The sequence below is a fragment of the Mustela nivalis genome, assembly GCF_964662115.1.
Source record: "Mustela nivalis genome assembly, chromosome: 5".
Lineage (NCBI taxonomy): Eukaryota > Metazoa > Chordata > Mammalia > Carnivora > Mustelidae > Mustela > Mustela nivalis.
Window position 1 is genome coordinate 115,871,111 of NC_139024.1, and position 14,992 is coordinate 115,886,102.

Below are 14,992 nucleotides of genomic sequence, written 5' to 3' on the forward strand. Positions count from 1 at the left end.
GATAGAGCTAGGAGGTGAGATTCTGCAGGGGGTGGGGGTGGTCTAAAGGGGTGGTGAGTCTGTTTTGCATGGGCGAAGAAGTGAAACATTAGGGGTCAGAGGGAAGACTGATTGATTATTATTTTAGTGACTTCCAGTAAACCACGTATCTGTACTTACATCATTATTAGTTCCCTCCCCTTGAACCTGGTGACCCGTGACCTGCTTTCACCAACATAACATGGTGGAAATGACACTGTTGGTTCCAGATCTAAACCTTTAGAAGGGCTGGCAGCTTCCAAATTTACTCTTCAGAGGAAACCAGTCATCATGTAAAGGTCCAATTATCTTGAGACAACCATACTGTGACAAACCCAAGCTACCCTCATGGAGAGACCATGTGGAGAAGAACCTAGGACCCTCACCAATATCCCAGCTGAGGTCCCACTTGCCCTCCATTTGATAAGGCCATCTTGGCAGTAGATCATTCAGGACTGGTCAAGCTGGTGATGCCACACAGAGACCAGGTGATGCCACACAGAGACCAGTTGTCACTGACCCAAACTGCAGCATTATGAGCAACTAAATAGAATAGTTAAAAAAAAATTTTTTTTTAATTTAATAAAAAAAAAAACCCATTTATTTATTTATTTATTTGAGGAGGGGAGGCGCAGAGGGAAAGGAAGAGAGAGTCCCAAACAGACTCTGCACTAAGCACAGAACCCGATGTGGGGCTTGATCTCTTGAGCCTGAGACCATGACCTGAGCTGAAATCAAGAGTCAGTTGTTTAGCTGACTGAGCCACACAGGTATCCCTAGAATAGTTATTGTTTTAGGTCAGGAGTAAGTAAACTATGGCCCACAGATGGCTGCCTTTTCTTTCTTTCTTTCTTTTTTAAAAGATTTTTATTTATTTATTTGACAAAGAAGAGATCACACATAGGCAGAGAGGCAGGCAGAGAGGGGGGGGGGGAAGCAGGCTCCCCGCTGAGCAGAGAGCCCAATGTGGGGCTCAATCCCAGGACCCTGAGACCAGACCTGGGCTGAAGGCAGAGGCTTAACCCACTGAGCCACCCGGGTGCCCCTCTTTTTTTTTTTTTTTAACTGCTTTATTGAAAAACAATTAATTCACATTCCATATATTTCACCCATTTTTTAAAAAGGTTTTATTTACTTGAGAGACAGAGAGCAAAAGAGAACACCAGCAGGAGGAGGGAGAGAGAAGAAGCAGCAAACTTCTCACTAAGCAGGGAGCCTGACACGGGGCTCAATACCAGAATCCTGGGATCATGACCTGAGCTGAAGGCATATGTTTAACTAACTGAGCCACACAGGCAGCCCCAATTTACCCACTTTAAGTATGCAACTCAGTGGTCTTTAGTATGTTCACAGATATATACAACTCTCACACAATCAACCTTAGAATATTTTTATCACCTCAAAAAGAAACCCTATACCCTTCCTCTATACTCCCAGTCCCTAACAGTCACCGATCTACTTCTAGTCTTCTGCCTTCTCTGTTCTGGACATCTCATATTAATGGAATAATATAATATACAATCTTTTGTGATTATCTTTTTTAACTTAGTGTAACATCTTTGAAGATCATCTGTATCATTGCTTCTATCTTTTGTTCTTTTTAATGGCAAAATAATATTCCATTGTATGGATATACCACATTCTGTTTATCTGTTCATCAGCTGATAGACATTTGGGCTCTTTTGAGCATTGATTGCTAGACCTTCTTTTATGAATGGCTATTCATAATGGCTATTATGAATGATGCTAATATATAGGTTAGTGTACAAGTACCTGTTTGAGTCCCTGTTTTCAGTTCTTTGGGTTATATATCCAAGAGTGGAATTGCTGGGTCATATGCTAATTAGATGTTTGACATTTTAGGAAGTACCAAACTATTTTCCATAGAACCTGTACTATTTTATAACCCACTGGCAATGCACAAGGCTTCCAATTTCTCCACCTACTCACCAATGCTTAGTAGTCTTATTGAAAATCAGTTGACCATGGATGTGTGGGTTTATTTCTGGACACTCAATTCCATTTCATTGATCTACATGTCTATCCTCGTACCAGTACCCAGTATTAGCTACTGTTGCTTTGTAATACATTTTGAAATGAGAAAATGTGAGTCCTTCTAATTTTTTTATTTACTTATTTATTTTTTTAAGTAAGCTCCACACCCAGTGTGGGGCTTGAACTCACAACCCCAAGATTAAGAGTTGCATGTTCTACTGACCGAAATAGCCAGGCGCCCCATGTTCTTCTTTTAATTAATTTGTTTGTTTACTATATATTTATTTTTAAAGATTTTATTTTTAAACAATCTTTATACCCAACCTGGGGCTCAAACTCAAAACCTTGAAAACAAGAGTTACATGCTCTACTGGCTGAACCAGCCAAGCACCCCCTGTTTTTCTTTTTCTTGTTTAAAAAAGATTTACCTATTCATTTGAAAGAGAGAAAGGATGCAGGTGGAGGGGCATGGGGAAAGGGCAAGAGAAGCAGACTCCCTGCTGAGTGGGGTTGAGTGCGGGGAATCCTGACTCAGGGCTCCATCCCAGAACCCTGAGATCACAACTGGAACTGAAATCAAGAGTCAGATGCTTAACTGACTCAACCACCCAGGTGCCCCATTTTTCTTTTTAAATACTGTTTTGCTATTCTGGGTCCCTTGTAATTCTATATGAATTTTAGAATCAACTTGTTGATTTCTATAATGAAGTCAGTTGGGACTCTAATGGGATTGTGTTGAATTTGTAGATAATTTGGGAAGTATTCCCATCTTAACAATGTTAAGTCTTTCGATGTGTGGATATAGAACATTTCTCTGATTCCATACGTCTTCTTTAATTTCTTTCAACAATGTTTTGCAGTTTTCAGAGTATAATTTTGTCACTTTGTTAAATTTATTCCTAAGTGTTTTTAAATTATTATTATTTAAGATTTATTTATTTACTTTAAAGTTTTTTTTTTTTAAATTTATCTATTTGAGAGAGAGAGAGAGAGCTCTAGCAGGGGGAGTGTTAGGGGGAGAGGGAGAAGCAGACTTCCTGCTAAGCAGGGAGCCCAATGCGGGACTCAATCCCAGGACCCTGAGATCATGATCTGAGCCAAAGGCAGATGACCAAACAACTAAGACACACTGGCTCTCCAATATTTTATTTTTAAGTAATCTCTATCCCCAACATGTGGCTCAAACCCACAACCCCGAGATCAAGGGTCTCATGTTATACCAACTGAGTCAGTTAGGTGCCCCTATTATTATTTTTTAAAGTAAGCTCTACACACAACGTGGGGCTTGAACTAATGACCCCAAGATCAAGAGTCACAGGCTCTACCAGGATTGAGCCAACCAGGCGCCCCAGTGTTTTATTCTTTTTCAGCTATTATAAATGAAATTTTTCCTTAATTTCATTTTTGCATTGTTCACTGGAAGTGTATAGAAATATAATTGATTTTTATGACTTGCCTTGTTTCCTACAAACTTGCTGAATTCGTTTATTACTATTTTTTTAAGTAAGCTCTACACCCAATGTGGAGCTTAAACTCAGAACCCCAAGATCAAGAGTCACATGTTCTACTGATTGAGCCAGTCAGGTGCCCCTGAATTCACTTAATGGTTCTAACAGTTTTTATGTGGATTCCTTAGTATTTTCTTCTTTCTTTCTTTCTTTTTTTTATTTCTTTATTTGACAGATAGACACACTGATAGAAGGAACACAGCAGGGGGAGTAGGAGAGGGAGAAACAGGCTTCCGGTGGAGCAGGGAGCTGGATGCGGGGCTTCGACTTGAGGCGAAGACAGACACTTAACGACTGAGCCACCCAGACGCCCCAGTATTTTCTTTTTTTTAAGTTTTTATTTTAAAAAGAATATTTATCTATCTATTTATTTATTTGAGAGAGAGAGTGCAAGCACAGGAGAGTGAGCTAGGGGAGGAGCAGAGGGAAAGGGAGAGAGGCAGACTCCCTGCTGAGCACGGAGCCCAAGACAAGGCTCTATCTCAGGATCTTGAGACCATGACCTGAGCTGAAATCAAAAGTTGGACACTTAACAGTCTGAACCAATGAGGCACTCCTCTTTAGTATTTTCTGTATACAAGGTCATGTCATCTGTGAAGAGAGGTAGATTTATTTCTTCCTTTCCAATCTGGATGCCTTTTAATTTCTATTTCTTGCCTAATCATCTGGCGAAAACCTCCAATACAATACTAAATAGAAGTGGCAAGAGGGGATATCCTTGTCTTGTTCCTTGTCTTTTTCTTGGAGAAGGTATCTAGTCTTTCACTATTAAGCATGATGTTAGTTGTGGGTTTTTCACTCATTTTTTTTATAAGCTTGGAATGACTGCCTGGCTTTGTAAATAAAGTTTTATTAGAACACAGCCATTCCATTCATTCATGTATGGTCTATGGTTAATTTGAACTATAATGACAGAGCTGAGTAGTTGTAACAGAGACCATATGGCCTGCAAATCTAAAATATTTACCATCCGGCCCTTTAAGAAAAAGTCCACTGACAAACTGCTGAATTTGGGGTTAGTTTGCTATGAAACAATATATGACTAAAACAACTCCCAATCTTTGACTAAAACCTCAAAGAACTGCAACATGGGGTAAGGAGGAAACATAAATAAACAAACTGTCCCACAAACTGTCCTCCAGCTTCAAGTCATCTGGGATGCTCAGAAAATCAGAAGCCGGAACTGAGTTAAGGTGATCCTAGCTTGCTAGTGTCCTCAGATGCCTGCAGAAATCAATGGAAATCTTTTTGGGAGGAGGATATTATTATTGATGCCTCAAATGATTTTTCAAATACAATGTCCAAAATATAACCAGGTACATGAGGAGATAAAACAACATGAGGAAGAACCAGTAGTTTAAAACTGACAATGGAAGCAGGCCCATAGGGACACTAGATTGAAATTAATAGACAGAAACCATAAAACAACTACACTTTCTCTGTTTAAAGAGAGAAAAGCTGAGCTTTAAAATTATAGCAAGACAAGAGATATAAGAAATATAAGAAGTGACACAGCAGATCTGAAAAAGACCCAATTAGAAATTTTGGAACTAAAAACAAAACAAGGGGTGCCTCGGTGGCTCAGTGGATTAAGCCTCTGCCTTTGGCTCAGATCATGATCTCAGGGTACTGGGATTGAGTCCCACGTTGGGCTCTCAGCTTGGCGGGGAGCCTGCTTCTCCCGCCCCCCCGCCTGCCTCTCTGCCTACTTGTGATCTCTCTCTGTCAAATAAATAAACAAAATCTTTAAAAAATAATAAAAAATATAAAAAAATAAAACAAAACAAAAAACAAAACCAAACCAAACCCAGACAAACCAAAAAACAAATTAAGAGCTTGATGGATGGGTTTAAAAAGATAATTTTTTTTTTTAAAGTAGACTCCACACCCAACGTGGGGCTTGAACTCACGAGCCTGACATCAAGAGTTGCATGTCAGGCACCCCAAGAGGAGAATTTTTTAAAAAGCTAAAGGCTTTTATTTTTTTTAAAGATTTTATTTATTTATGTGACAGACAGAGATCACAAGTAGGCAGAGAGGCAGACAGAGAGAGGAGGAAGCAGGCCCCCTGCTGAGCAGAGAGCCAGATGTGGGGCTTGATTTCAGGACCCTGGGATCATGACCTGAGCTGAAGGCAGAGGCTTTAATCCACTGAGCCACCCAGGTGCCCCAAAGGTAAAAGCTTTTTAAAGGGGTGCCTGGGTGGCTCAGTCATTAAGTGTCTGCCTTCAACTCAGGTCATGATTCTGCTCTTGGGATCGAGCCCTACATTGATCTCTATATAGAGCCCTGCATCCAGCCCTGCATGGAGCCCCACATCAGGCTCTCTGCTCTGCAGGAAGCCTGTTTCTCCCTTTCTCACCACGCCTCCCCCCACCCCCTGGCTTATGTTCCCTCTTGCGCGTATGGCTCTCTGTTAAATAAATACATAAAATATTTTAAAAATAAAAAAAATTAAAAGCTGAAGACAGAATTAGTGAAATGAAAAGTAGTCACAAGAAACTTTTAGAACATAGCATTGAAGAACAAAAGATAGAAAAAACGAAAAATAAAAGAAAAGGATATAGTGAGAAGGTCTAATAGGTATTTCAGCTGGGGGCCCAGAAGGAAAGAGTAAGAAACAGTATTTAAACATACAATGGCTGAATTTTTTTCAAAATTAATGAAAAATTGTGCAGATGTGATAAGAAGCCACGAAATGACATATATTCACTCCAGCATGTGTTCTGACTCTTAAAACAATGCATCCTTGGGGCACCTGGCTGCCTCAGCCGTTAGAGCGTGCAACTCTTGATCTCAGGGTCATGAGTTCAAGCCCCATGTTGGGTGTAGAGCTTACTTAAAACAAAAACAAAAACAAAAAACCCCAGTACATCCTTCCTGTGCAAATCTGTCTTTGAAAGGATTTTGAAATCAACAACAGGTAGCTCCATAGCAGATGGAATAGGGCTTGTGTGAGCTGAGTTCAAATACAAGCTTTGCCACTCCTTGAGGTGCTACCTGGAGAAGTTAGCCAAACTTCAGTTTTCTTGGCTAATGAATAGGGCTAGTAACGCAGACCTACCCCACATTGCCATTGTGAGACTCAAGTGATACAGTGCATGTGAATAAACCTAGTGAATGCCAAGTACTTTAAAAATGAGATATGATTTGAGCAGGATCACAGTATTCCCAGTGACAGTGACAGGTAGGACTGGCTACATAATTTGCAGGTCCCAGTGCAAAATGAAAATGCAATGTTGAGAAATTATGAAGAATCTCAAGACAGTGACAGCAGAGCATGAAACCAAGTGCAGGTCACATGCCCCTGAAGCCAGCCTTGGTAACAGGCCCTGAAAAGAACCACTCTGTGCATTAGGAAAGGGCTGTCCGTCCCACACCAAGGTGTCTGCAGCCATAGCCCACGTTATCTTTGAGTTCTGAAGGGCAGCAGTGTTTGGGGAAATTGCAAGCACACGTGTTTCCAAATGCCAAGGAGGGCAAGTGCAGTGACCGGAGTGGTTTTCTGAGAGAGTGGGTGGGGCCAGCCAGGCTGCCATCAGAACTGTGGAACTGACTGTTCCCCACAGACGCTGGCCTAGAAAAAAAAAGCCTGCAGCTGTATCTACAGGCCCTGTTGTTGTTTGCTGCGGTGTGTTACAACACAGCCTGGCAGCCTCCAGGGCCTTTCTGTCTTCCTCCTAGAAGAGCCTGGTCCCAGAGCATGTGACATGACCACACAGCCCTGCAGATTTGCCCATATTTCTCCTCGCTGTTCCCTTAATTACTAGGCTTTTCCAGGTCTGCGTGCTTTCTGCTCACACTATCCTCTGGAGTCCAGGAATCCCCTTTTTTCCTCTTCCACATCCCTCCGTCTGGCAAACACCATCTTTGAAGACTCCATCTTTAGGAGTCAGCGCTACTGTCACCTCTTCCGTGAAGCCTTCCCTGCCTTTCCCAAGAAGAGCCAATTGCTTCTTCTTGGAGCTGCCCACTGTAACGTAAGTGGTATTGACAGGTGCTGTGGATGTTACTATTTCCCCGGCTAAAGCTTTCAAGAGTTGTCACAGTGTCTTTTCACCTATGTATACTCTGCGCACAGCATTTGCTATTAGTAGATTCTTTTCTTAAATTGATTAATTTATTTGAGAGAGCGCATGCACACGAGAAAGGGGAGGAGCAGAGAGAGAGGAACAGGCAGACTCCCAGAGCAGGTGGAGGGAATTGATTTCCCAACCCTTAGATCATGACCTGAGGTGAAACCAAGAGCCTCACGCTTTACCAAGCCACCCAGGCTCCCCTGTTGGTAGATTTTTAATCAGCTTGTGTTGGAAACTTTTAGAACAAATCATTGAAGGATAAAAGGTTGGGTTTGGGTTTAATCACCAGTGTCTTGTTGAATTAATGCATGAATAAATTGTTTCAGTGGCATCTGGTAAAGAGTGAAACTTACAGGCATTAAGTCAGGTCCCTTGCCCTTGAGGAGGTTTCAGTGTTGGTTCTAGTTGCCCTCTCTGCAGGCACCACCTCCTGAAGGCCGTGATGGTGATTTGTTGAAGAGGTTCTTCAGAAATACCTAAATGACCAACATGACATAATGCAGAGAGCAGATTTGGAGCTAAGAGATGTGGCTTCTGATCTGGTTATGAGACATCAGATTTCCACAGGTGACTATTAAGCTCCATAGCTATGGGACTTTAGGTTTCAGTTTCCTTAACAGTGAGGGGATTGACTTAGTTATCCCCTAAAGGCCAGGTGCGGCCAACTCAAGACCCTCATCTGAATCTCTATGGGGAACTACACAGAGGGAGCCAGCCTTCCAGCTGGAGGAGTTTGGCCCCTCCTTAAGGAGAGTTTGTTCAGCAAGTCTACCCCTTTGTTGATGGCAGGGGTGGGGTGCGACAGGAGGCGATCAGAGAACACAAACATTTTTTAAGGACCTTTGCCGTCTCAATCGCTTCGTATCTCACGCTAAAAAGGCAGAAAGCCACGGCCAACCACTGTCTTCACAGTCATTTAGTGTCCATAGGGAAATGCTGCGTGCTAAACTCGGTCTCAAAGTGGGATTTCCCCAGGCTCAACTGGGCATCTTTGACTTCCTGGTGCTAACCTAGTCCGCTTACCTGACACAAGCAGCCAGGCCTACCCGCTCCATTCTCTGAGGGGTAGGCTGGGTAAACAGGAGGGTAGAGCTTTCAGAGATACTATTCAGATGTGAAGTCAACTAGCTTGTTTAGGCATGAGTTTCTCTGGAAGTAAGAGTTGGTGTGAGGGGGCGTCGGTCAGTTTCCTCCATCCCTTCCCTCCCGCCCCACAAAGGCCAAGGGCCAGACACGTGGGCAGCTGTGGAGAGGCGGAGTTTACACCAAGGCGGAGGTGCAAATGGACGGGGGCGGGGTCTCATTTGCATGGACGGCGCGCGGCCACCAATCCGGACAGGCGGAGCGACAGCCCGCGCGCCTTTTGGGGGCGGACTGACAGCCCCAGGGCCCTATGGAAGGCGGGTCCTGCGGCCGGCAGGGGCGGGACCGTGCCGGGCGCTGCCCCGGGGATTCGGGCCGGTTCGCGGGCGCTGCCAGTCTCGGGCGGCGGCGTCCAGCGCGCGGACGGCCTGCCGGGCGGGCTGGGGGCAGAGCAGCGCGCGGGTGAGGCAGAGAGAGACCGGGCCGAGGAGCAACCACTGCGACAGGTACCGGCGCCATGGCCATAGGGATGGGGCGGGCGGCCGCAGCGCCTCGGGAGCCGAATTCCCTCCTTCGCGGTCCGGGGGCCGCCGCGCTGCGGCGCACCCTCACGCATGGGTTCCCAGCCCCCGGAGCGGCGCTTCGGGGCGAACGGTGCCGGGCAAGCCTCGAGGCGAGCGCGCCGGGTGCCCCTAGCCCCACTGCGGAGCCCCTCTGTGACCCGCCGGCCCTCGGGGCCGGTGCTCCCTTTGGGAGGCGCGGAGTCCGGCGGCCGCGAGAGCCGCTCCCCGCCCCCGCCGCGCTCCCCCTCGCGGAGGCGAGGCCGGTCGCGCCGGCTTGTCCTCACCCGGCTTTTGTTTCCCGCCCGAGGTGACAGGTCCCGGCTCCGGCTCCCGTCGGCGGCCCCCGACTTGCCCGAGGCCCGGCGCCTGTGACCGCGACCGCCCGGAGCAGGCTGCGGGACCCGCCGAGAGCCGGGTGGCGCGTGAGCAGCAGCCGCCGCGGGCGGGAGAGAAACTTCGCCTTCTGGGGCCCGGGCGGCGGGCGAAGTCGAGCCGGGGTGAGCGGTGCGCCGGGACGCCGCGGGCGCGATGGAGCCGCGCACACACCTGGCGGGGCCTGTGGCGGGCGAGGATAACCGAGTGTCCCGCGGCTGCGCTCCTTGCTTTCGGTTTGCGCTCCCCGGGCGGTGGGTGTGGATGCGTGTTCTCCGCCTTCACCTGCCGCCTGGGACAAGTGGCTGGGATACAGCATCCCGGTGCTCGGCCGCTCTTGGAGGGTGCCGGTGCAGCGCCGTTTTAACAGGTGATTATTCTCTTGCCAGGTGAAAGCCAGTTAAAACTTGTTCTAGGGCTCCTCATTCGGTTCACTCCTAGAATGTTAGAACTGCTTCCACTGATGTCTGAAAAGCTGTGCTGGCGATCGTATAGAAGCCAAACCCAGTATTGATTAAAAACAAACCTAACCATTCGGTGGGGTCAGCAGCGTGTAGGACGAGCTTGGAGGAACATTGTAGTCTTACTTAACAGTTCGGTTTCTGCAGTGGTGGCAAAAGCATAGTAAGGTACAAAGTAAATGGAGAATGCAGAACTCTAGATATCTGTGGTTCAGGACAGCGTGTACAACGTTTGGCCGCCATTCAGAAAATTCTGCATGAAGTAGTTTGAGCTCGTGGTTTTGGATTTACTTTTCAGGAGGATGTTTTCCATTGGAATAAGGCTTAGCGTTGAATGGGAGCTTTCTTTGCCTCGCTGAAGGTAGACAAGAGTGTTTATTTTCATTGTCTTACCATTTTGTTAGATTGTGGACAAGGGAAAAGTTAAGGCATATTTCTGTTAAGTATTTTTAATAGTCTATGGAATTCTGTCCTCCCCCCCCCCTCCCAACTCCCGAGGGTTTTTACTTTAGAGAATTATAGTAGCTTTCTCTCTTGGTGTTTGAATCAAAATTCAAGGATAGACTTGAAAGATTTTTTATTCTTTTAGGGAAATCTTTATTTGTGATACTTTCACTTACCATTTTCTCTTTGTCTTTCTCCCAACTGACCTCTACTTAATCTACAGTTACGGCCCTGACCAATATAAGGCATCTACAGAAAAAAATACATTTGAAAATAATGCATAACAATTTTTAAATGTAGTTTTTACATATTTAAATTTATTTATAACACCTGAGTTAGCTCAATTTTTTCTGATGTGTCTTTATCTTCTGGGGATGATTTATATTTATGTAATAGAAGTGTTACTTCTTAAGAACAAAGTTATAGTTTTGATTTAATTATGCTACTTTATTAGTATTTTACCTAGCTAATTAGTAACACTTAACATTTAAAGCTGAATGCTTTAACCAATAGGCTTGTTGTGACTGGGATTTTTAAAAACAAAACCAAAGATGGTTTTATGAAATGTTTTCTATCACTAAAACAATGGGCTTAAAGTTATGAGGTCTTTGTCTTTACAACATTTAACAGAACAAATATTTTTCTGAATCTTTAATTTTTTAGTTATGGTAGTTTAGATGAATTTCCTTTTTAAAACATAATTTTAACCATTTCAACATGAAAAACGCAAAATACTGGATTAGGCAACTAATTAAAACTTCAATTTTCTGTTTATTCTTGGATTGGAAGAGAACACATACTTTGGGTTATTTAGTTTCCTAAAAGTTTCTTAGCTTAGAATGAATCTGTCTAGAGAAGAGAGAACATAGTCTTTCTGTAGCTGTAGAAGAAATTATTGCTATTAAAGCTAAGTTGTCTTTTTGATGCTTACGGTAGGTTGGCTGAACAGTGATTTGTCCTGTAGAGTTGGTTTTATTCTATATAGATAGTTGTAAGGAATCTTATAAGTCTGGGGGTCCTCATTGTTTTGGATGATTTAGGTGATTGTTCTTTAAAGTGTATAGGAATATACTAGTTTAACTACTGTGTGTAATTTACTATGTATAATAAGTATTATAATTTGTATCCTATGGTGATATTTAAATATACCACATATGATAAATTAAACTTATATTTCATAGTTTTATTTATATAAAAGCATAATTAAGAACTTTATAAAGTAACTGTAATTAAAAACCCATTTTCAAATTCAGTTTTTAGGTATTTTACTGGGTTTTTTTGTCCACTTTAACTTGTGGTAGACCATATCATAAAATTATCAACCACATTTCAGTTTCAAAATTAAGCACAAGTTGAAGTCTCACATCTATATGGTAAACATTGTGAGTGTGTTTCAGTCATTTATCCTCAGGTGTGGTTCCTTTTGAATTTTGAATTTGGGAGTGGGCAAATATTTTTGAATGAATAGAACCACAAAAAACAAGGACATTTATTAAAATAGCTAATTTGAGGGATAAATCAGATGATCCTCTTAGACATCAATGTGGCTTTATTTGACAGTAATATGCATGTCATACTGGAATATCTCTATACAGGCCCTTACTGTAATTTTTCACAATTCCTAAAGAAAAAATCTGTACTTTTTAAAAAAAGATTTTATTATTTATTAATGAGAGAGGCAGAGGGAGAACGCAGGCTCCCTGTGAGCAGGGAGTTCGACTGGGTCTTGGTCCCAGGATCCTGGTATCATTAACCTGAGCAGCAGGCAGATGCTTTACTGGCTGAGCCACCCACGCACCCCAAGAAAAAAATCTATATTGTACATATTTTGCCACAGCAAATTCTGTAATTATTTAATACTGAACAACCAAATATGTATATTTTATAATTCTGAAACTATTTGAACTTTATTTTTTTTTAAGATTTAAGTAATTTGGGGCACCTGGGTGGCGCAGTGTGTTAAAGCCTCTGCCTTCTGCCCAGGTCATGATCCTAGGGTCCTGGGGATCGAGCCATACATCAGGCTCTGTGTTCAGCAGGGAGCCTGCTCCCCCCACCCCCCTGCCAGCCTCTCTGCCTACTTGTGATCTCCGTCTGTCAAATAAATAAATAAAATCTTAAAAAAAAAAAAAGATTTAAAGAAATCTGTATACCCGGTGTTGTACTTGAACCCACAATCTGGAGGTCAAGAGTCACATGCTCCACCGACAGAGCCAGACAGACACCCTGAAACTATTTAAACTTTTTAACCTAGCTGATTAATAAATTAGATTTTTTAATTATACATTTCTGAATTTTCTACAGTGCATTTTGTTTTATCAAACAATCTCCGGCTTTTATTAAAGTTTTATTAAAGAAAAAAATTTTAAGATTTTATTTATTTGACAGATCACAAGTAGACAGAGAGGCAAGCAGAGAGAGAGGGGGAAGCAGAGCAGAGAGCTCTGAGCAGAGAGCTGTATATTTTATAATATACAGCTGCTGACCAGAGAGCCAGATGTGGGGGTTCGATCCCAGGACCCTGAGATCATGACCTGAGCCAAAGACAGAGGCCTAACCCACTGAGCCACACAGGCACCCCTATTAAAGAAAAATTTTGCATGATTTACTTTTTACCAGTCTTTTGTGGCATGCTTTTAATGATACCAGAATCGCCTGGATCATTGATAACCAGGGTGCACACTTTGGTATTTTCCACATGCTGTGTCCAATTCAATATTATTGCCGCTTTAGTAATGAACACGTTTTGGCCAACGTGATGTAGTACTGTGTATTTCAGAGTTCCTCAAGGCAGGCAGTTGTTGGCTAGGATTACCAGTTTTGCTTGGCCATCTTTGATCATTTTGTCTGCTTGTACCCCATCATGTACTGTTCACTTACATTGAGTTGGAGCCTAGAGATAATCCACTCCAGTGACTTTTTCTTCTGTGCAGCCACCATCTTCTTGCTTTAGATGCAGGACAAACTCCAACCAAGAGTAGTCGCCAAGATGGCCAAGGAGAGAGGAATGACCTACAGGGCATTTTTAACTTCTGATAATATATCCCCAAAGTGTAAAAGAAAATGAAATCTATACACATAGGAGATTAAGTGGCTGTTAGTATGAAAGTAACTATTGATAAAAACAGTAACCAAGAGCGCCTCCGTGGCTCAGTGGGTTCAACCTCTGCCTTCAGCTCAGGTCATGGTCTCAGAGTCCTGGGATTGAGACCGGCATCAGCCTCTGTGCTCAGCGGGGAGCCTGCTTCTCCTCTCTCTCTGCCTGCCTCTCTGCCTACTTGTGATCTCTCTCTCTGTCAAATAAACAAATAAAATCTTAAAAAAAAAAATCGATAACTACTTAAGTATGACTTAATTTATGAAAAAGATAGATACCAGGTAAAAGACTCTTCTGTCAGAAGAGACAGTTTAAAATTAGTTATAGTAGGTCCTTATGCACCCTTGTAACTAATCTGTGTAACAGGTTACTAAGGATATTTTAGCAGTATTTGAAACACTAAAATTCGAGTACTCAAAATGATTATATCTCGTGTTTTTTAGTGAAAAGAATGGGCCTGTACTCAGTTGAAACTTAAACATTTAAGGCTATATATAATCCTCAAATGGAGCAAGTACATTTTATGTTTAATTTAGTATTTACTTCCAGTCTTTTGGAAAACGGCTAGTTAATGAGAATAAAGGACCACCAGAGGGAGTATGGGGTCTACACATTTATTGTATCTGTTTTCTACTCTTGGTCTGGAAGAAAAACACTTTAAAAATAAGAATAAGATTGTAATTCTTTAAAACAGGAAAAAGATAATGAAAGTTGGAGGTTGTAGCTGTTTATAGAGCTGCTGTTGTTTTTGTAAGTTAATCGAAACTGTTTTCCTAGTTTTATAGAAAATGGTATAATTATTAGAAAAGTGAAAATGATGTATTTTCAGAGTGAATAATGGGTTAAGTGAATAATCACACATCTGTGAAAGTTAAGGAACATCCAAATGCTAAGAATGTTTTTTAAAAAGTAGTACATTAGAATTGTGTGTCCTTGAAGTTGCTCATTTTGGGGGAGGAGGAATAAAAGATGAACAAAGATCAAACATCTTTAAAACAGGGTTGTTTCCTCCTTTTATAGTTGCAAACCCTTCCTAAAGCAAGCAGTGGTAAATTTCTAGAACCATTTGTAGCATTCTGCCTCCATCTTGGCAATTTATAAGTGATGTTAAATGAGGATCCACTTCTAGTCCCTAAAAATGATCATCTAATTATCAAAAGCAGGTCTGGGAATTTCAAACAGATCTTTTAAAAAATCAGATTTGTATGTATGTTCCTTAATGTTACTACCTCTGGAAATTAAAGAACCTCCTCTGCTTTCAGCTGAAAATTACGCAGTGGGATTTCAAAGTCAAGATGTGTTTGTCATAGACTTAATGCTGTAGTAAATTACTTTTTGGGATGGAGAAAACATTCTAGAGATTGAGTCCTTT

General features: G+C 42.6%; 1 protein-coding gene across 14 annotated transcripts in view; it reads left to right on the forward strand.

The window, feature by feature from the left end:
- The first annotated feature begins 8,946 nt into the window (after nucleotides 1-8,946).
- FKBP5 (FKBP prolyl isomerase 5) overlaps nucleotides 8,947-14,992 on the forward strand; it is a 117,083-nt gene continuing 111,037 nt past the window's right edge. For 3 of the 14 annotated variants that reach the window (XM_082732390.1, XM_082732387.1, XM_082732386.1), the window contains exon 1: nucleotides 9,047-9,189. The gene's annotated coding sequence lies outside the window, so the exon portion shown is untranslated. Of the gene's footprint in view, nucleotides 9,190-9,553; nucleotides 9,989-14,992 lie in introns of all 14 variants that reach the window. The other 11 variants (XM_082732384.1, XM_082732394.1, XM_082732395.1 and 8 more) reach the window with 10 other exon arrangements.